At 43.2% G+C, this 21,444-nt stretch overlaps 1 long non-coding RNA gene across 1 annotated transcript in view; it reads left to right on the forward strand.

Moving 5' to 3' along the window:
* LOC121133533 overlaps window positions 1–15,907 on the forward strand; it is a 64,993-nt gene extending 49,086 nt beyond the window's left edge. Inside the window, exon 2 of the long non-coding RNA XR_005870402.1 lies at window positions 14,645–15,907. This is a non-coding gene — a long non-coding RNA (uncharacterized LOC121133533). The remainder of the gene's footprint in view (window positions 1–14,644) is intronic.
* The last annotated feature ends 5,537 nt before the right edge of the window (window positions 15,908–21,444 follow it).

The raw sequence follows: 21,444 nt of genomic DNA on the forward strand, positions 1-21,444 counted from the left end.
CCTTCTTACTCTCCCTTTCCCCTTTGGAGAAGGTAATGTCTATATTCTTCAAAAACCTTCTAAAAAACTGACATAGCATTGTTCTCCAAAAGTAGTTATAGTAGTTAAGAGATAAGGCTCAAGATCCAGGTCCAAGTCCCAGCACTGGACTATAATTAGCATCCAACCTTGGCTTAGTTACTATCCCATTCTGTACCACAGGTTCCCTAGCGGTAAGCGGCACTGACATCTGTTTGAAGGATTATTGTTGAGGGGACCTCACGAGATAACAAATGCATAGCCCACAGTAAAGGATGTAGCCCACAGAGAAGGGCTCGATGAACTTCTACTACTATGATTATCTTTCACAGTCCCTTTGATAACTCAATATGACTCACCGTAACCAATCTGCTTGCCTTTCTGCAAATACTGCCATATGCGTCCAAATTTCTAAGCACTTACCACCTGCCATATCCTCTCTTCCCCATCTCCCTACATCCAAACTCCTCCTCATTATTCAAATCGCAGGCTCTCCAGCAAAGGGCAGCTACCAAGTGCACCTCTCCCAGACCCTCCTCCCTTCCCCCTTTCATGAGAACCACTCCCTGCCCTTTTCATCCCTCCACAGCCAGCCTCTGTGCTGCCTGGGATCTTAATCCCCTTCACTGTGTGACTTTTACCTCTACCGATTTGTCCCTGCTAGGTGGGCTTAATGAAGCTTTTTGATGCCTTGCAATGAGCTCGGACTTTGCAGCCAAACAGGTTGCAACACTTCCATTAAAGGCTGGCTATATGGCATTGGATAATTATCTGTCACCTCATCTACACTGCAGAGCTAGGGCTCTGGTCAAATTGATGTGAGGATTTACAGTGCTAGCCTATGAAATACCCAGCATCAGATCTGACTTTCCCTCTCTGGACATTCCTTGACTCAGGCCATAGCTATACATACAAGCCAGCACAGACTAGAGAGACTAAAGGAATATCAAACCGACTGGCCAATCAGGGTTGATAAGTCCAGAGCGTTGTGTCAACCTCTAGAAGCAAGTCTATTTTTAAAGTGTCTAATTTACCAAGCCTTGATGCAAAAATGAGGCAGCTTCTTTGTATGCGGAACCTGCTTTCCTTGAAAACTCCTACAGTAACAGAGTCAAAGTCATGATTGTGACAAAGGTGTTAAGACAGCTCACTAGCATGCTGAAAAGTTAGGAAGGCTTTCTCCAGGTTTCAGCATCAGATATCAAATGGGTGTAAGACACTGGCTTGCTGTAAACATCACTGACTGTAGAGGCTGGAAGACAGAAGGCCTACATCTGGTCCTGGCTCTGTAAATAACTTCTCGGGGTCCTGACCAAGAGCCTTACCCTCATGGAGATTGAGTTTTGCCTCTATCAAGTAAGAACAGTGGTTGGGTAGATAACTAAGATCTCATCCAAACCCACATCTGTGGCAAACCATGGTACCCTCTCAATTGCCTCAAGACTCAAACATGTAGTAATTAGCTCTCATTTTGGTAATTGGCATGTCACACGAACAGCATCCAACCCGCCGTGATGCTGTCCATCAGTGAAGGGCCGTTCTGAACCATCTGCTCAGCCTGGAGCTGCCTGCGTGACTCAGAGCACAGCAGCAGGGAACCTTCCCTAAGCAGAGGGGTGAGTCAGTAAGAAAGGCAAAATGTGAAGCCATTTCCTTCCTACTGACCTGATACATTTGGGGTTGTCTTTGATGGATGTGTAATTAGTGCTAGCAGTAAAGATCACAGATTTGCTTTTATAACTCAACTGCTACTATTTGGTTATGGCACACCCCCACCGCAAGGTTCACATGTTGTAAGGTTGGTCTCCAGCATGGTGCTGTTGGGAGGTGTGGAACCTGTGGTGGGTGGGGCTGTGTGGGAGGCCTTTAGATCATGCACTTGGAGGCGCCTGTGTTCACTTTCACTTCCTCCAGCAAGTGTCCCTGCCATGATATATCCCTTCCCCACAGAGCCAAAGCAACAGGGCCAGCCAGCTTTGTACTGGAACCTCTAGGCCATGAGCCAGAATGACTGTTTCCTCCATACAAGTAGATTACTGCAGGCATTTGCTGCAGGAATGGCAAGCTGACTTACATGTTAGCCATTTGGTTATCACTGAAAAGATAATACTGAGTAAGCAATGATGGGTTGTCTAGTGTGGTAGTCTTTCCCATACATTGGTCAACTTATCTAATTTGTACCAAATTAATGAGGAATGTCATGAGTAGTGGGAGTGTAATATGTATTCTTCCCACCAGCCTGATCCCAGAGCCACATCAGTCCCAAATGAACATGCAGAGCCCTATATTAATTATTTAGCTGTTGGCCGTTTGATATGGTTTCTTAATGGCTATCTCTGACTTAATTATTAACCCATAATTACTAATATATATTTTTATAAGAACTTATCTTTCCAAGGACGCCATCCTGATACGTCCTCTCCTCCCAGGATCACATGGCGACTCTCTACTCTTGACTACATTTCCAAGAATCCTCCTTGACTCCTAGTCCCACCTATCTTGTTTCCGTATTGGCCAACGGTGCTTTATTTATCAACCAATAAGACAACATATACACAGAAGGGCTTCTCCCCATCATGGGAGGAAGAGTAACTCTTTGAGATCTAGACTAGTGGATTTTGTATCCCTCTCCGCATTTAATTTCCAGTTGACGTTGCAGAAGTGAAGCTCTATCTCTAGGCAAAGGATTATCTTTAAGGGAGAATGTTCTTTGTGCCTCCTGGTAGACATAGGAAAGGCTCCTCAACCAGTCAAGAGTATTGATTAATTGTAATGTCTCTTCATATAGTCCCCTTCCAATGATCGCATCAATCAAGACTCATGGAGAAAAGAAAATTCCTAAAAAATCCCACAAAGTAAAAACTCTGAAGTGATGGTACCTGAAGGCATTGAAAAATTGTGCTGCCATGAATTGTTAGGTCAAATACACCTTAAGAATCCAGCTTTTCATAGTTTAGGTAAGATCTGACCAATCACATTAATGTAAGGAAAAAAGTTGCTACATTTTTAATGATTTTTTAATTATAATTTAATTATAATACAGTGGTATGTGTTATTTTCTTTTGGGGTTTGTGTGCTCAAGAAAAAAGAGTCTACTAAATTTATACAGGTTTACTAATCAAGTAAGCTAATGCTACACATAAATGATGTTTAGCATGATGAGAATCATAAATTTGTATTCAACTAAATTGAATCATTAGTCTGACAAACTTTCTCTATCAACAGTAATTATGTTTCACATTGAACTAGGTTAGATACAATTTACAACATCATTAGATGGATTGAAACCCTGAACAAATACCGAGTTAATTAATATATTTTTAGATATCTAGATATTTTACAAAGTAAGAAGGAATAATGAAACATTAATTACTAGGCATAATTTAAGGTTTATGTAATTTGTCTCTTATTTTTGTATGCTATCCAGTCTTAGGTCATGTTGATTAGCTTTGATTTTGAAGTGTCCAAGTGATTTCTTTGGCTGGTCTTCTAAAATACTTGCTCTTGACAGACAGTTCTCAGTTCTCTGTACCTGATTTCTTCCATGAATTAGGAGTAAGTCACTGTAGGTAAACCATAATTAATGTGCATGGCTAAGAACATACCAGGAGCCTCATGAAACACAAGAACCTATGTGCTTTTGTTATCTCTAGCAGGGCTATGAAAGAAAGTGGAGAACAAACTATGGGGTGAAGAAAAAACTATTTCTTTTCCTTGGTTTATAATACCAGAATCTAAAAAACCATGAAAGGTGTTCATGCTTGGAACATGTTCTTTCTGTCTCTCTCTCTCTGTGTCTGTCTGTCTGTCTCTTCTCATATCACACCCAGACTACAGTTTCCCCTCCCTCACTTCTTTCTCCAGTCTCTTCTCTCTTTATCTACCCTTTCCACCAGATCCACCCTCCCTCCCTCTCCCCTCTGAAAAGAGCCGGCCTCCCACAGACATCAACCAAACATGCCATGATAGGCTGCTGCTGTAAGACAAGGCACACACCATTACATTAAGGCTGAAATATTTCCCATACATTGGTCAACTTATCTAATTTGTACCAAATTAATGAGGAATGTCATGAGTAGTGGGAGTGTAATATGTATTCTTCCCACCAGCCTGATCCCAGAGCCACATCAGTCCCAAATGAACATGCAGAGCCCTATATTAATTATGAAGCTACTGGCTGTTCTTCAGGGAGGGATATCTAGGTTGTTTTCAGTTTCTTGCTATTATGAATAAAGCTGCTTTGAACATGGTTGATCAAGTGTCCATGTGATAGGATGGGGCATCCTTTGGGTATATGCTCAGGAATGGTATAGCGAGTCTTGAGGTAGACTGATTCCCAATTTTCTGAGAAACTGCCATATTGATTTTTCAAAGCAGCTATACAAGTTTGCACTCCCACCAGCCTTGGAGAAGTGTTCCCCTTGCTCCACATCCTCACCAGCACGAGCTGTGTTTTGTTTTTGATCTTAGCCATTCTGACAGGTGTAAGATGGAATCTCAAACTTGTTGAACATTTCTTTGCTTCTCAGCCATTTGTGATTCCTGTATAGATCTGTACCACATTTTTAATTAGATTATTTAGTTTGTTGATATCTAGTTTCTTGAGTTCTTTATATATTTTGAATATTGGTCCTCTGTCAGATGTGCGGTTGGTGAAAATCTTTTCCCATTCTATGGACTGCCTTTTTGTCTTATTGACATGTCCTTTGCTTTATGGAAGTTTTTCAGTTTCATGAGATCACATTTATTAATTGCTGTTCTTAGTGCCTGTGCTATTGTTGATCTGTTCAAAAGTTGTCTACTGTGCCAAAATGGTCAGGGGTATTCCCCCAATTGTTTTTCTATCAGGTTCAGTGTAACTGGTTTTATGTTGAGGTCTTTGATCCACTTGGACTTGAGTTTTGTGCATAGATATGGATCTATTTGCATTTCTACATACTCACACCCCAGGTATAGCAACACTATTTGTTTAAGATGCTTTCTTTTTTCCACTGTATATATCTGGCTTCTTTATAAAAAAATCAAGTGTCCATAAGTGTGTGGATTTACATCTGGGTCTTCAATTCCATTCCATTGATCAACATGTCTGTTTTGATGCCAATACTATGTTTTGTTTTATTTTTTTAATTACTACATCTCTATAGTATACCTTGAAATCAGGGGTGGTGATACCTCTAGAAGTTCTTTTATTGTATAGTATAGTTTTCACTGTTCTGTATTTTTATATTTGCATATGAAGTTGAGTTTGTTCTTTCACAGTCTGTAACAAATTGTGTTGGAATTTTGATGGGAATTGAATTGAATCTGTAGATTGTTTTTTATATAAAGGCCATATATAATACATTAATCCTACCGATCCATGAGCTTGGAAGATAGTTCCAACTTCTAGTATCTTCCTCAAAGACTTGAAGTTCTTATCATACAGTTTTGCTTGGTTAGAGTTATCCCAAGATATTTTATATTGGTTGTGGCTATTGTTAAAGGTGTTATTTCCTTAACAGCTTTCTCAACCCATTTGTCATTCATATATAAGAGGGATACTGTGTTTGTTTGCTTGCTTGCTTTGGCTAATCTTGTATCCAGCCACTTCAATGAAGGTGTTTAACAGCTATAAGAGTTATCTGGAAGAATTTTTGGGGTCACTTATGTATACTATCATATTACTTGCAAATAGTGAAAGTTTGATTTCTTCCCTTCCAATTTGTAAACCCTTGATATCCTTTAGTTGTCTTACTGCTCTAGCTAAAAAGAACTTCAAGTACTATATTTCATAGATATGGAAAGAGTGGACAACCTTGGCTTGCTCCTGATTTTAGTGGAATTGCTTTGAGTTTCTATTCATTTAATTTGATGTTGGCTATAGGCTAAAGGCTTACTGTAAATTGCCTTCATTGTGTTTAAGCATGTCCCTTGTATCCCTAATCTCTCCAACACTTTTATCATGAAGGGGTGTTGGATATTGTCAAAGATAAGACGATCATGTTTTTTTTCTTTCAGCTTGTTTATATGATGAATTACATCGACAGATTTTCACATGTTGAGCCATCCCTGCAACTCAGTGTGGATGGATGATCTTTTTGATGTATTCTTCGATTTAGTTTGCCAGTATTTTACTGAGTATTTTTGCATCAATGTTAATGAGGGATATTGGTTCATAATTCTCTTTCTTTGTTGAATGTTATATGGTGTGGGTATCTGGGTGACTGTGGCTTTATAAAATGAATTTGGTAATGCTTCTTCTATTTATATTCTGTGGAATAATTTGATAACTATTGGTATTAAGTCTTCTTTGAAAATCTGGTCGAATTCTACACTTCTACACTAATACTGTCTGGCCTAGGCTTTCTTTCTTTCTTCCTTTTTTTTTTTTATTGAGAAACTTTTAATAACTGCTTCTACTTCCTTAGAGGTTGTAGCTCTATTTAAACTGTTTATCTGGTCTTGATTTAACTTTTGTAAGTGGTATCTATTGAGAAAATTGTCCATTTCATTTAGGTTTTCCAATTTTATGGAGTACATTTTTTGAAGTATGGCCTAATGTTTCCCTGGATTTCTTCAGTGTCTATTGTTATGTTCCCTTTTCATTTCTAATTCTTTTAATTTGGTTATTCTCTGTTTCTTTTAGTTAGTTTGGATAAGGATTTATCTATCTTGTTGATTTTTATCAAAGAATGAACTCTTTCTTTCATTGATTCTTTGTATTGTTCTTTGTTTCTATTCTATTGATTTCAACTTCAATTTGAGTATTTATTACCTTCTATTCTTCTTGAATATGTTTGCTTCTTTTTGTTCTAGAGCTTTTAAGTATGCTGTTAAGTTGTTAGTATGAGATCTCTGCAATTTCTTTATGAAGGCACTAAGTGCTATGAACTTTCCTCTTAGTACTGCTTTTATTATGTCCCATAAGTTTGGGTATGGTGTGCATTCATTTTCACTGAATTCTAGAAGCCTTAAATTTCTTTATTTTCTACTTGACCCAGTAGACATTCAGTAGAGAGTTGTTCAGTTTCCATGAATTTGTAGGTTTTATATTGTTTCTGTTGTTGTTGAAATACAGCTTTAATTTGTGGTGGTCTGATAGGATACAGAGTGTTATTTCAGTTTTCTTGTATCTGTTGCAACTTGCTTTGTAACTGAGTAAATGCTCAGTTTTGGATAATGTTCTTTGAGGTGCTGAGAAGAAGGTATATTCCTTTTTGTTTGGGTGAAATGTTCTGTAGATGTCTGTTAAGTCTATTTGATCCATAATGTCTGTTAGCTCTATTATTTCTCATTGGTCAGAATGGGTTATTGAAATCTCCCACTGTTAATGTGTGAGGTTCAAAGTGTGGTTCAAGCCTTAGTAATGTTTTTTTTTAATAAATGTGGGTTCCCTTACATTGGAAGATAGAAATTAAGAATTGAAATGTCATCTTGGTGGATTTTCCTTTGAAGACTATGAAATGTGCTTCTAGATCTATTTTGATTAATTTTGGTTTGAAGTCTGTTTTTTAGACATTAGAATAATTATACTAGTTTGCTTCTTAAGTCCATTTGCTTGGAAAACCTTTTCCAACTCTTTATGCTGAAGTAATGTCTATCTTTGATGTTGAGGTATGTTTCTTGAATACAGCAGAAGGATGGATACTATTTTATACCTATTCTGTTAGCCTGTGCCTTTTTACTGTGAAGCTGAGTCCATTGATATTGAGAGATATCAATGGCTGATGATTGTTAATTCCTGTTATTTTGTTGGTGGTGGTGATAGTGGTGGTGTGTGTGTATGTGTTTCCCTTCTTTGGGTTTTGCTGGTGTGAGATTATCTATTGCCTGTGTTGTTGTGGGTATAATTACCTTCTGTGGGTTCTAGTACCTTGTATAGGGCTAGATTGGTGGAGAGATTTTTTTTCTACATTTGACTTTGTCATGAAATATCTTTTTTTTTCCATGTATGGTGCTTGAAAGTTTTGCAGGGAATCATAGTTTGGTCTGCCATCTGTGGTCTCTCAGAATCTGAAAGACATCTGTCCAGGCCCTTCTGGCTTTTAGAGTCTACATTGAGAAGTCGGGTGTAATTCTAATAGGTATGCCTATGTCACTTTGCGAGGAGGAGGAGGGGAAAGAGAGAGAGAGAGAGAGAGAGAGAGAGAGAGAGAGAGAGAGAGAGAGAGAGAGAGAGAGAAAGCAAGGGGGCTGAGGGAAAGAGGGGCTGAACAAAAGAGGGGCTGAGAGAGAGAGGGACAGAGAGAGTGAGGCCAAGAGGAGGGGGGCTGAGGGAGAGAGGCTGAGAGCTAGAGAGAGGCTGAGTGAGAGGAGAGGCTATCAAGGGGGTTCTGAGTGAGAGAAAAGGACCGAGCGAGCAAGCAAGCTAGAAAGACAGACTGTGTGAGAGCAGAAGAGAAGCAGAGAGAGAGAGAGAGAGAGAGAGAGAGAGAGAGAGAGAGAGAGAGAGAGAGAGAGAGAGAGAGAGAGACCAAACGAGGGGGGGCAAGAGAGGGAGCCTGAGCAACAGAGAGGGATTGAGTGAGAGAGAAGCCAAGCTAGAGACAGGGGCCCAGCAAGGGAGGGGTTAATCGAGAGGGGGGGGGAGCCTGGGAAGACAGAGAAGGGGGATATAGAGGCCAAGAAGCTGTCAGAGAAGCAGAGAGAGTTTGTGTTTTCGTTATTGCTTCTATTTCAGTTTTCATGTCTTGAACAGTTTCCTTCACCCATTTGGCTTTTCTTGGCATTCTTTAAAGGATTTATTGATTTCCTCCAATTTTCATTTATCTTTTCCTCAATTTCTTTAGGGGATTTTTTTTGTTTCCTCTTTAAGCACCTCTATCTCATCAAGTTTTCTCTATGGTCATGTCTTGTGCTTCGTCGGCCTTGGAATACGCAGATCTTGCTATCCTAAGATAGTTGGCCTCTGGCAGTGCCACACAGCACTGCTGCTTAGGCATCTGGGTTTGGGCACTATCCGACTTGACTTTTTGTTGTTATTGAGACAATCTCTCACAGGCCTGGATCCCACCAAGTATGCTGGAGTGACTGACCAGGGAGCTTTAGGAATTCACCTATCCCGACCTCCCTGGTGTTGAGAGAACAACTGTGTATCACCATGCCTACATTTTTCATGTGGGTTCTAGGAATCAAACTTAGGTTCTCGTGCTTGCAAGGCAAACATTTGCCAACTGAGCCATAGTCCCAGCCATAAGAGAAGGCTCTGTACCTCCTGTGTAACCTCCCTAGACAGCAAAGCTTCTGCTCTGCAACAGAGTTACTTCCTATGATTTATACTCATTTTAGTGTACCCTTCATGCTTTTTAGACAAAATCAAAGAACCGAAACTCCCCACAAGTCCGTGTTACTTTTAAACGTTTTATAATTACTTTGATAGGCACACAGGCCACAATTATTCAGACATGTGTGATCCTATCTTGATCAAGGCCCAGATATCCTTTGACAATTCTTGAGATTTTTGCCTTCCATAGATTGGATCCTAATTGGGGATGATGGGGAAGGGTGTTATCTACATCTATCTTTGAAAATTCAACTGTAAAAGGCCATTACAAAAATCTGTTATTTAACTTAAAAAAACAGAGATAATAGAATAAATAAATAAACCCTGTAAGCCAGGTTTGCTATTCCAAGATTTGCTTATTCTAAAAACTACATTAGGAGCCGTGACAGCAACGGGGCTTCTCAGCCTCTCCTGCCTGTGACAGTGTCCTATAGCTGATTAGGAGGAACACTGTTTGGGGGCATGACAAAAATGACCTGTTTCCCTCTTTTGACTTACAGGACCTGAGTGATAAGAGGGCTTAGGTGTCCAGAGGCTTAAGAACACAGTTCAGTGAAGGGAACACAGAGAACTTTCTTCCATGCTTTCTCCTCCCATGATTCCAGACACAGCACCTTATAGATGTTCCTTCTCTAGGTGACCAGTGTGACCTTCTTAAGCCACAGAAAATCAGGGCCACTAGGATGAGGGGAAGAATGGACAAATTAGTATATGTAGGGATAGAAGTTGGATGGATGGATAGATAGGTAGATAGATAGATAGATAGATAGATAGATAGATAGATAGATAGATAGAATTAGTACAGACACTTACCTTTATACAACTGTCGTTGTCACACCTGGGGATGTGTTGTTCTTCAAGGCCTCATTAAAGATGATCAGGAGGGGAAGGTAGTGACAATATGAAGGAAAGCAAGGAAAGGTTGGAACCAACAAGAAGCTCTGGGACTTACAGGAGCCCTTATATGACCTTTGAACACAGAGGGAGAGCCAGTATTCCACAAGAAATCTGGATTTCTCTGCTTATCACTGCCACACCTTCAGGCCATTGCTTTCTCCATAAGGTAGCCTAGCCCCAAATTTAGTTCCGAGTGACCTTCGCTGCCTTTAAACACACAGGCCAAGGACATGTTTCAGTGGGAGAACATCTTCACAGCATCTGAGGCCCTGAGTTCTAGCCTAGTTCAGGAAAAAAAGTGAAATAAAAAAATAGACAGGTAATGGTGGGCAGAGGAAACCCAGAGCAGTGAGGAGGCAGACCTGAAGGTACAATGGGGATGGCAGGGAGGAGAGAGCTCGGTCGGCATGCTGTCACTGCCCAGTGGGGTTGGTGGGGTGTTGACAGCATCCTGGAGCTGACTCACACTCATCCCTCAAACATGCTGCCTGGCTGTGGGATGAGGAACGGTTCCCTTTCTGGGTTGAACCTCCTCCAAAGACCACTGTGCTTCTTGATGCCACCAGAAGCCACATTGGTGTCTGCGGCCCCAGGCCGTGATGAAGCCTGAGATCCACGACGATGAACACAGTCTATGTTGCTGACTGAAGCCTTGGTGATGTCCCTGGGCTTGGCTGCCTGGGGAAGGGAGCAGCATGTGGATACAATGTAGACACCTAAAGCCATGTGGAAGCCCAGGGTCTGTGTTGTTGCTGCGGTCCCTGGTCCTGATAAGGCCATGTCGATGTCTGTGACCCGTGTTACCACTGAGGGTCATTCAGATGTCTGTGGTCGGTATTACAGTCTCAAACTGTGGTGATGATGTCTGTGTGCCGTGCTGCCTCTGGGGATCATGCTGCTATGAGTGGCCTGCGCTGCCAACTGAGGCCATGTTGATGTCACTGGTCTGGGCTGCCTCCAAGGGTCTTGTCTGGGTCCATGATCCTATTACAGCTGGGGGCCATGTCTGTGGTTTGTGCTGTCACCAGAAGCCATGTGGCAGCCCATGATCCATGCTCCCGCCGACTGTAAAAAGCAAGGAAGCTTCTTTTGCAGTGATATTGATGGCTGCAGACACAGTTGAGAAGGAGGGACATGGAAGGCTTCTGTGACAACCCCTACCCCAGCTCCATCCCCAAGTAACAGCCTAAACAGGAAGCCATCAGAGAGAACGCTTTAAAAGTGTCATCAGGATGCTGAAGTGTAGCTCTCTACAGTTGATGGATAAGCTTGGTGGCAGGGGTTGTGGGAGGGGAGGACTCAGTTCTATTTTAAGGGGAAAGCCACTAAGAGTCTGACCATGCTCCCATGAGTATATAGGTGACACAAATTGGACTTGATTTTTTTCTTAATTTTCTATTGTTTTTATTTTAATTTTATTTCCGGGGAATTAGAGGTCACAAAGGTGTGGAAGCAGACATGGAAGGGCTGCAGTGAGTGTGATCAGAGGGCATGATGTGAAATTCCCAAAGAGTCAATTAAAAGATGACACTGGAAAAAAATTAACAGAGGAGGAGGAAGAAGAAGAAAAAAAAGCAGAGAAGAAAAAGGAGAATCTGGCGGCAGCGGCGTGACACCAAAGCGGCCTAGAACTTCGTGGCCCACCTGCCTCTGACTAATGTGGGAGGCGCCTGCGCCTAGAAATCAAAGTCTCCATAGCCAGTGAGAACCTCAGTTGTCTGCCCTACGCTAACGGCTCACGGCTCCTTGGCTCCTTCCCGCTGAGGTCTTCATCTGTGGGAGGAAGCATCTACCCATCCAAGCCTGCTTTTTAAACCACTGCTGGAAAGCGCCGTTCCCAGACTCCACACAGACCTTGCAGACAAGTCTTCAAACCTAATTAAGCTTAGCATTATTATTGTTCTTATCACATCAAGTTCCCACTTGGCCCTCAGCTGCAGAGACCGCGGAGTCGGTCCTGCATCTTTAAACAGAAACAACAGATTTGGGTTCAATTAAAAATTCATTAAAATGCAAATCAGTTTGTAAATTTTTCCCCCTCCTTCTGATGATTTCTCAGTGTGGCTTTTTAATCATAGCTCGTGCTAAAGATGGGGTGAACCCTGGGTGGATAGAAAGGATATGAAGGGCGAGCCAAGGCCCTGGAGCCCTTCAGCAGGGTATGCCGCTATGGAGGCTTGGCCCCTCTCGTACCCCACCATGCCTGTTCCCTCCCCAAAGAGGACCGCTTTCATACAAGGCGCTCGACAGATAAGCGCACACCACTTTCCTCATCGCAATCTCACGGGGTGGTGTGATCATAACGGGGGAATGACTCATTGACCTTCTCTGCGTACATTCCCTGGCTACCTGGGCATCTTGTATCACGCTGATAACGTTCTTCCCTGAAGTGTTCATCACTTGGAACTACGTTGAAGTTTGCCCAGGGGGCTCCAGCTATGACATCTGACCCCCTCCTCTGGGGCTTACCTCCAAATTACGCAAGTCACAGAGAAACGTCTGTAGATGGCTAACAAAGTTTTCTGCGTGTGGAAAACAGAGCTTAAGCTTCCATACTCTGCTCAGTCTCCGCAGCAACATTCTGAGTTCTACATTGTTACATCCGGCATAAAAGTGGAGACCGAAGGATTTGCAGTATTTTCCCCAGTCATCTCTATGGCTTGTCTGTGTCCTCCACAACTCATGCATTGGCAGTTTAATCCCCACACATATATGTCGGTGGCATTTAGAGGGAGGCCCTTTGAGAGGTGACCAGATTCGTCCATTTTGAGGCGAATGAGTGGATTATTTGGCTTCTCTAAGAGTGGCCACAGGGGGCTAGAGAGTTAGCTCAGCAGTTAAGAGCACTGGCTGCTACTCCAGAGGTCCTGAGTTCAATTCCCAGCGACCACAAGGTGGCTCACAACCATCTTCAATGAGATCTGGTGCCTTCTTCTGGCAGCAGGCAAACATGTAGGCTGAACACTGTATATACAATAAATATATAAATCTTTTTTTTTGGAAAAAAAAAAAGGAGTGGCTTCATCATAGAAATGTTAGCTCTGGTGTTGCTTGCACTTTCTTGTCATGTGACGATCTCCGCCACAGCAAGACGTAGTAAGAAGATTCTCAGCAGATACCCGGGACCCAATCTCGCACCCACCAGCTCCAGAGCTGTGAGCTAAATAAATGCTGTGTTCCTTTTTGTGTTCCGAATGCTTGTTTATTTGTGTGTTGATGTTGAGGGGAATAATGTCCTGGTTCAGCGCTTTATTACATGGACTTCCAGTTAGCACACAAATGCTGAGTTTCACACGATGTTTCCGTGCACGGACATCATCTACCTTGCTCTTATTTGCCCATCTTTTCCTCTCTCTCCCCATCATTCCTCCTGCCTTCTCCCACTGCTCTGCTTCTCTCACCCAGTGTTAACAGTCCAAGTTCATTTCATGCATGGTGTGTGTGTGTGTGTGTGTGTGTGTGTTTAAATCTAGATTCTGCATGTAAGAGGCAAACATGTGAGATCTGTCCTTTTAAGTCTAGATTATTTTGCTTAGCATGATGATTTCCAATTTTATTCAATATCGTATAAATTACTTAATTTTGTCCCCCTTCACAGCCGACTAAAGCTCCATTGTGTGTTTGTGCCACATTTTTATCCATTCATCTGTTAACTGGATAGTTTCATATCTAGACTGTTGTGACCACTACTACAATAAATGTGGAGGTGCAAATAATTGTGTGGTATATTAATTTACTTCCTTTGGGCTGTATATCCAGGAGTGGCAGAGCTGGGTCGGGATGTTCCAGTTTTAGCTTTTTGACAGTCTGGTTATTATCTCTACATGGCTCACTAGCTTACATTCCCCACCAACAGTGACTAAGGGTCCCTTTCTCCTGCATCTTTCCCAGTATCTTTTATCATTTGTTTTCTTCATCCTAGCCATTCTGACAGGAGAGATGGACTCTCAGTGCAGGCTTCATTTCTGTTTTCCTGCTGGCTAAAAGTTCTCTTCTTTATATATTACCCAGTCTCATGAGTTTACAGAGTATAAAATGAACAAAGATGGTCACATAACTAAAAAGCAATAGCCTGGACTTGAACCCCTAACTCCAGGATTCCACGTCAAAGACCCTTACATTGCACTAATCAGTCCCTCCTCGTTGACGTGTTTTCTTGCTCCAGCCCACTGTCTCCCTGACTTGACTGGTTCTTCAGTTTAGCTGATACTGATGCAGTAGGAATTCGTCCCCTGATGCTGACTTCAAGAAAGAAAAGCTGGGCTGCCTCCAACTCCAAGAGAGACGTTCTCATCTTCCTGCTGACTGTGAGAAGTCAAGCAGTTGCTCCAAGTTCATTAGATGTCCCTAATTGCTGAGAACACATTCAGGAAAGATGGCAAATGCAACTTAATTGAGAACTAATTAACTTGTTATAGTTATCTCATTATATGCCAATTACTTGTCAACATATCCCTTTCTTCTCAGATAAAGAAATGGAGAAGTCCTTGGTGAAACTGCAACTCTGAACGAGAGAATCCTGAGCAGGTCCTGGGTAGACAACAAGCCTACAGGAGCCGCAGTAAAGGCTCATGGTCCTGAAGTAGTCAAGCTCATTAACACGGCTTTAAAGGAAGATGTTCAAAGGCACTGGGCCGAGTTTTGACTTTTAGATGAATTCTCTGTCCAATCTGCTGTGAAATGGGATTTGGCCACAAAGCCCCAAGAGATGGGACCTGGCCAAGCGATGCCCAATCACCCAGATTTTCTCCAGCTGTTTAAGGTTTGGGCTTTTTATCCCTTTGTGTACTTTTAATCTGCCCTCTTCTGAGGAAATTCAAGGAGACCTTGCATGGAATGATGTACTGCTATCAGGAGCATGTTGCCAGGGTGGACTCAGCTTCCTCCCGACTCCCAGGTAATCACTGGCTTTTCATCTGGTTTCAGTGGCGATGCACTTGAACTCTGCTGAGTTTCCAAAGGAACTCTTCCAAAGAGAATCGCCAGGGGTGGGACTTGTGAGAGACACACCCCTCCTGGCCAGTAAAGGAGGGGAAGGAGAAAGGACAGCACATTCTCCCTCTCCCAGGGTTTATTTTCTGCTATGATGGTTCTTTCTAAAGCTGGTCTGTGGAAATCACAGAGAAAAAAAAACAGTCGATTTCTTCCCATCAGAAACTCCCATCAGCATCCAGACCTGCAGATGAAGGGAGTCGGATGCTATTCTTGCCTGCATGCCACCATAGGAAGTAACGGGCCATCGAGCTTGGGCTGTCTTGTTGAGATCAGTTGGCTCTGTGAGGGACGAGCGTATCTGGGTTTTCATCTTAATGAAAAGCAGGGATGACTGCTTTGAAACGCTCCACTTGATCCCCAACCTTTCCAGTTTGACAGCTGGCGCACTCTCCACATCTTTGTGGCGCCTGTCTCATTACAGAACCTCCCAAATGCATGCTCCCCATGGCTTTTCCATTTCTTGGGCCTCACGGTTGATGTTTATTCTCTGGCCCAATGGTGTTAGCACTGTGTGTAGCATCCCAAAGAGGAATTGGAATGCTGCCCAGGTACCAGCTCCATGGCAAGAGCTACATCCCTTCTCAGTCACCAAGCTGGACACCCAAACTCTCTTGCCCATATATGTTTCCATAAAAGAGCTTAATAGGGTTCCTTGGCTCTGGGATTCATAGCAACAATGAAAGAATTAATTGAAAATGAAGAGTGTCCTTTGGAATTAAAATGATAATGAACTTACTATGTATACAGTTTAAGCTTGGTGAATTCTACAAACTACGAATAACCCACCGTGAGATCACAATAGGTACTTCCAATTCCACATCACCCTAAAACACTGTGACCCCCTCCCCAACTCAGTAGTATCACTAGATTACCCTCCACCCCAACCACCAGGCTTTTAGGAAATGTACTTTACTGCCTGTGTTCCACTGTGTCTCCAACTATTTTTTAAAATTCATTTTATATGTCATTATGTATGTGTGTGCGCACATGTGCATATATGAGTGCAGGTACCTGTGGAGGACCCCTGAAGCTAGAGTTACAGGTGGTTGGATGCTGCCCTACATGGATGCTCGGAACTGAACTGCTGGTCCTCTGCAAGAGCAGTGTGTGTTCTTACCCATAGAGTCATCTCAGAGTCCCCAGCTGGGTTTTTATTCCACCTCGTCTATGCAGGGACAAGGTTTCTTTGCAACAAGCCCTTAATGTGCTTCTCTTTGCACAAAGCACTCAATCTCTGCTTGTGCATTTGTTCAAAGTTCACTTTAAGTACCGAGTATTTATCAACCGTATTGCTCTGCAAAGCGCCTGCCGGAGGTTACTCATTACGGCGAATGACTCCTCTGTCTGTTTTGCATGGCCCGCCAGCTCTCTGCCTGGGAGTCTCTCCTGTGAGAGTTCTGTTTTCTTTGGCCAGCTGCCTCTCACTCAGCCTGCATCCTCATGATTGGTGGCATATTTCAGATTCTACCCCTGGAGGGAGGAGTGGTAACCACCGGCGTGGGACAGTCATTAAAAGAGCCCTCCCACAGCACACACATGTGGGTGAAGGAAGTGTAACCCAGGCTGTGGCGAGGTGGAGGAGGGTGGCTGTAGGCCGCTGTGGTTGTCTACTTGTAAGTGGTTGTCAACCCTTGCTGCCCCCTGGAATTCCCTGGGGAACGTGGGGCAAAGACCCGACTTCTCCATCCCACTTCAGAGGTCCTGATGGAACTGTCTGTCCCTAAGATTGGTATGGATCTGATGAGGCAGTCCCATAGGCAGCCTGAGCCAGGCTTGGTTCTTATTCCCCAGGTCATGCAGGAGGAAGTCCACCAGGAAAAACGGAGATGAACATTCAGGGGGAAACAAGTGTTAACCTCAAGTTCAAAGGATCAGCAGTAGGGATGACGTTCAGACTCAGAGCCAAGAGCTCAAGGTGGGTCAGGAGTGGAGCACAGGGTTAAAACAACAGATGGGGCAGGAAAGGGGGGAGGGGTAGGAGAGGCCTAAGGGGGACACATTGAATCAGATCAAAGCATACGGCAGGCAAGCGTGAGGAAGTCAAAACAAGACCCACCATTCTGCACTCCAGACATATGCTAGTAGCAATCAAGTAGCTAGGAAATGAGGCACAATGATCCGCAATGGTTGCTAAAGTGCGTGGCCTGGTGGAGACGCGGCTCAGTGTCCAAGGCCTGTGGTGTCCATAGGTTCGCTGGTCAGCTTGATTTAAAGTCCAAGGCAGGACCCATGGGATTATGCGAACCCCGCTTGAAGCTATCGCCTGCCCTTCTGTCCGCAGTAGCCACCGTTTGAACCATTTCATACCTGTGCTTCACAGATCATAATGACAGATATAATGGTGTAAAATCATAGAGTGTCAGAGCTAGAAGAAATGGCTTCATCCGCTGCCTGCGTTACATCAAAATGAGATTCTTCCTCCCAAGGTCTTTGCTGGACTGTTTTAAAGTCTCAAGCATGTAATGGCAAGCAGAAGCGGCTTGCATTTAGTAAGAAGACAGAAGGAGCATCAGCTCTTTTAGTGCAGGGTGGCGTGAAATGGGAGACAGCCGATCTTTTTGTCAGACTTTCTCAAACCTAAAGGAGCTTATGAATTGTCGAAGATGGTGTGTGTTCAAATGCATCCTTTAACCACTCTAGAGAGTCTGACTCAGTAAAGGAAGTACCAACTGACTACTGAGCAAAAGGGGAATGTTCCAGATTGGTAGTTTCCATCCCGTTGGAATCATACAGGAAGTATTCTCAAGGAACACAGAATCAGATGGGGTAGTACAAATCTATAATCGCAGTACCCAAGGCAGGAGATCCCAAGTCTGAAGCCAGGTTGGGATACCAAGCAAGTCTGAGACCAGCTGAAAGGCTGGACCACATCTGGTGGCTTAAACCCACCCATAACTCCAGTTGCAGGGATATGATGTGTTCTTCTTACCTCCAGCGGTACCTGGAACCCACATGGTACACATACTTACATGCAAGCAAAACAATCATACACATAACTTCTTTATATTTAAAAAGAAAAGAAAAATAACAAAGGAAGAGAAAGGAAGGAAATCTATAGAGAGAAGTAGTAGGGAGAGAGGGGGGAGGGAGGGAGGAAGGAAGGAAGGAAAGAAGGAAGGAAGGAAGGAAGGAAGGAAGGAAGGAAGGAAGGAAGGAGAGAGGAACTACCTGTAACCAATGGTGAGGGTTGGCTTGAATTCAGCCTCTTGTTTAATTAATTGAAATAAAAGCCCACGTAGATTTGCAAAAGTTAATTAAGGCAAAGTGACAGAAGATATTAGAATAGACTGCAATGGAGAGGAAGGTCATATGAGTGAGACGACTCAGGGGTCCTGATTATCATCTGGGGCCAAGGGAAGGAGGAGCTTGGTTACTGAGGGGGCATATGCAGGTGGTTCTGTTGTGATTAATAGAATAGGTCATAATAATCACTTTTCTACTTCCCAAAATGCATCTGATTTTACACCTAATTATGCAGAAGCAGAAGAGATTCTTCCTAGAAGTTTACTTAAAGGCCAGGTTACTAAAGTTTTCCTGTGTTTGCCTGCTTCAGAGGAAGAAGGGAGGAAGGGAGGGAGATAAGAGAGGGAAGGAGGAAGGGAGAGGAGGATGTGAATGGGGAGGGGGGGAGGAAGGAAAAGAACACTGAGGCCTTCCCTTGAGCAGCTATGATAAAATATTATAGACTGATTAACTTATAAGCAACTAAAAGCTACACCTCACAGGGGTGTCATCTAGGAACTCGATGACCAAGGATGCAGGATCAGTGTATCAGGAAGATTGAGATCCTGTAAGCCACACTCCCTGAGCTGGGCCATGAGCACCTGTAGGCAACCTCTCTCCATTCTCAGTTTCAGCATGCCCCTGCTGCTAAATACCTGCGAGGGGGAGATGATTCTTCAATTACCTTTACCCCACCTGCAAGTCTATGACCCGGCTCAGACTGCTTCTTTTTCCTCCACCAGGAGCCGTAGCTTCCTCCTCCTGGAAAGGCCCCTGAATGTATCAGCTGTTTCCTCCCCACGAGCCTTGGTGCTCCTGTTTCTAACCAAGCGGCTGCTTCAGTCTTGATGGCACAGGACTGGCTGCCCTGCAGTGCAAAGCGTTCAGCTCCTGTTTCTTCACTCCCTGACCCTTTCAGTTTTTCACCGATTCCTGAATGCTGAACTGGTGTGAAATGTGTTTCGTTTCTGCCTTCCAGGTCTCTATCAAGATCAGAGACCTAGTCTTGTTCCCCATTTAGGGCAAAGCCTGCCCACATAAAAGGCATCCTGTATTTTCTGATGGACCTGTTTCATGCAAATAAAATTGGCATGTGCTGCTCTTTGTTCCCAGATCAGAGTCCAGGGGCATCACTTCCAACATCAAACTCTCTCGGAGCATCTTGAGAGGCCAGCTGGTCCCCAGAGCTTTCACCTTTGCTCTCATGACTACCTGTCCTAACAGCATCCCAACTGCCCAGAAATACCACGGCTAAGTCAGCAACCAGAATGCCATTGGCTCTTTAAGCCTACAGGAAAACGTCACAGAGAAACGCAGACCTGCTAATCATGAGTTAATGACAGGACATACAGTACAACACACCCAAAAACTACAGAATGACTCCCCACCACACTTCCACTCTAGTTATGCCGGGAATGGCATCAAGGCATCATGTCTGTAAGAGGTAAACAATACTTTCCCTTTAGAAATGAAGAAACTGGGGCTGGAGAGATGACTCAGTGGGTAAGAGCACTGACTGCTCTTCCAGAGGATCTGGGCTCAGTTCCCAGCACCCACGTGGAAGCTCACGACTGTCTGTAACTCCAGTTCCAGGGTATTTAGCACCTTCACACACACATGCAGGCAAAACACCAATGCTCGTACAATAAAAATAAATAAAGTTAGAAGTGGAGAAGCTGAGGCACAAAGAGAAAATACATCAGGCCAACTGCTAAGTGGCTGCAGCTAGCTGAAGACAAATTTAATTCTTTCATCTCTTTACAGTGAATGTCCTTGTTTCTCTGGTTCTGTAGTGATTAAAAGATACAGCAGGGCATCTCTGTACTAATCCAGAAAATATCCATGTTTTATAAAAATTAGAATAAAAACATGTACGTGTAATCTATTCACGTTATAGATGCTTTAAGAGCCTTAGAAATATTTGAAGGGGTCTGGGGAGATGGCTCGGTTGGTAAAGTGCTTGCTGCACCAGGGTGAGGACCCAAGTTTGGCCCCCAGCACCTATATAAAAAGCTGGGTGTTGTTGTGGGATATCTGTACACTGTGTGAGCTCTATTGCTGCGCTCAGTGCAATAAAGAGCTAAATGACCAATAGCTAGGCTTGTTTCTAGAGAGAGAACTCTGGGAAGAAGAGACGCAGGGAGACCCCAGTCAATAAGACTCTAAGGAAGTTGGATATACGGTACAGAGTAGAGGTAACCAAGCCACATGGTAGACCAATAAAAAGCAGATTAATTTGAGTTATAAGAGCTAGCTGGAGACAAGCCTAAGCTAAAAGTTAAACTTTTATAATTAATAAGTCTCCGGGTCATTATTTGTGGACTGGGAGTCCTGACAAAAAAAAAAAGCACTACTACATTTGGCTCCCAACACGCAACCCATAAATCCACATAGGGCCTGAAAAAGCTGGAAAAAAAATAGTTCTGAACACAGAGTTGTTAGGTGGCTTTCTGGTGACAGTCAGATAGGACCAGTGCTTGCAGCATACAGAGACCAGTGTGCTACTCTGCAGCAGGGGACTAGATAGGAATGTCTGCCACGGCACCAACACAGCAGCTTCCCAGAGCTCCCACCACTGCCTGCAGGACCCAAAGGCGGGCAAGCCAATGCCAGTGTGGTGTGATAAGCAGCCATGCAGCAGTCAGAGAAATGTTGCAGATGCACACATGAAGAAAAAAAAAAGCCAGGTCCAGGCCAAAACAAAAATACCTCTGAACAAGTTACAGTGTGCTTGAAAATGTGTTCAAGTGCTAAGGAAGGGGGAAATGGGTATATTCAGTCACAAAAGTAAATTAATAAGTTAGATAAACAGTTTAAAACCAATAAAGTAAATTCTTTAAAGAAATAGTAAAGTGATAATGATAATAATAAAAGGTCACATAAGGATGTGACATACACAGAGCACCTGGATCCTGTATTTTACTTTGTTGGTTTAATTTTTTTTTTTTTTGCCGATGAACAAAAGGCAAATGCTGCTGAAAGAGATCGATTGGATTGTGGGGGGGGGGCTGCTAAATTAAACCAACTTACCTATTTTAAGAATGTCTTAA

This window comes from Mesocricetus auratus, unplaced genomic scaffold (genome assembly GCF_017639785.1).
Source record: "Mesocricetus auratus isolate SY011 unplaced genomic scaffold, BCM_Maur_2.0 Super-Scaffold_4256, whole genome shotgun sequence".
Taxonomy (NCBI): domain Eukaryota; kingdom Metazoa; phylum Chordata; class Mammalia; order Rodentia; family Cricetidae; genus Mesocricetus; species Mesocricetus auratus.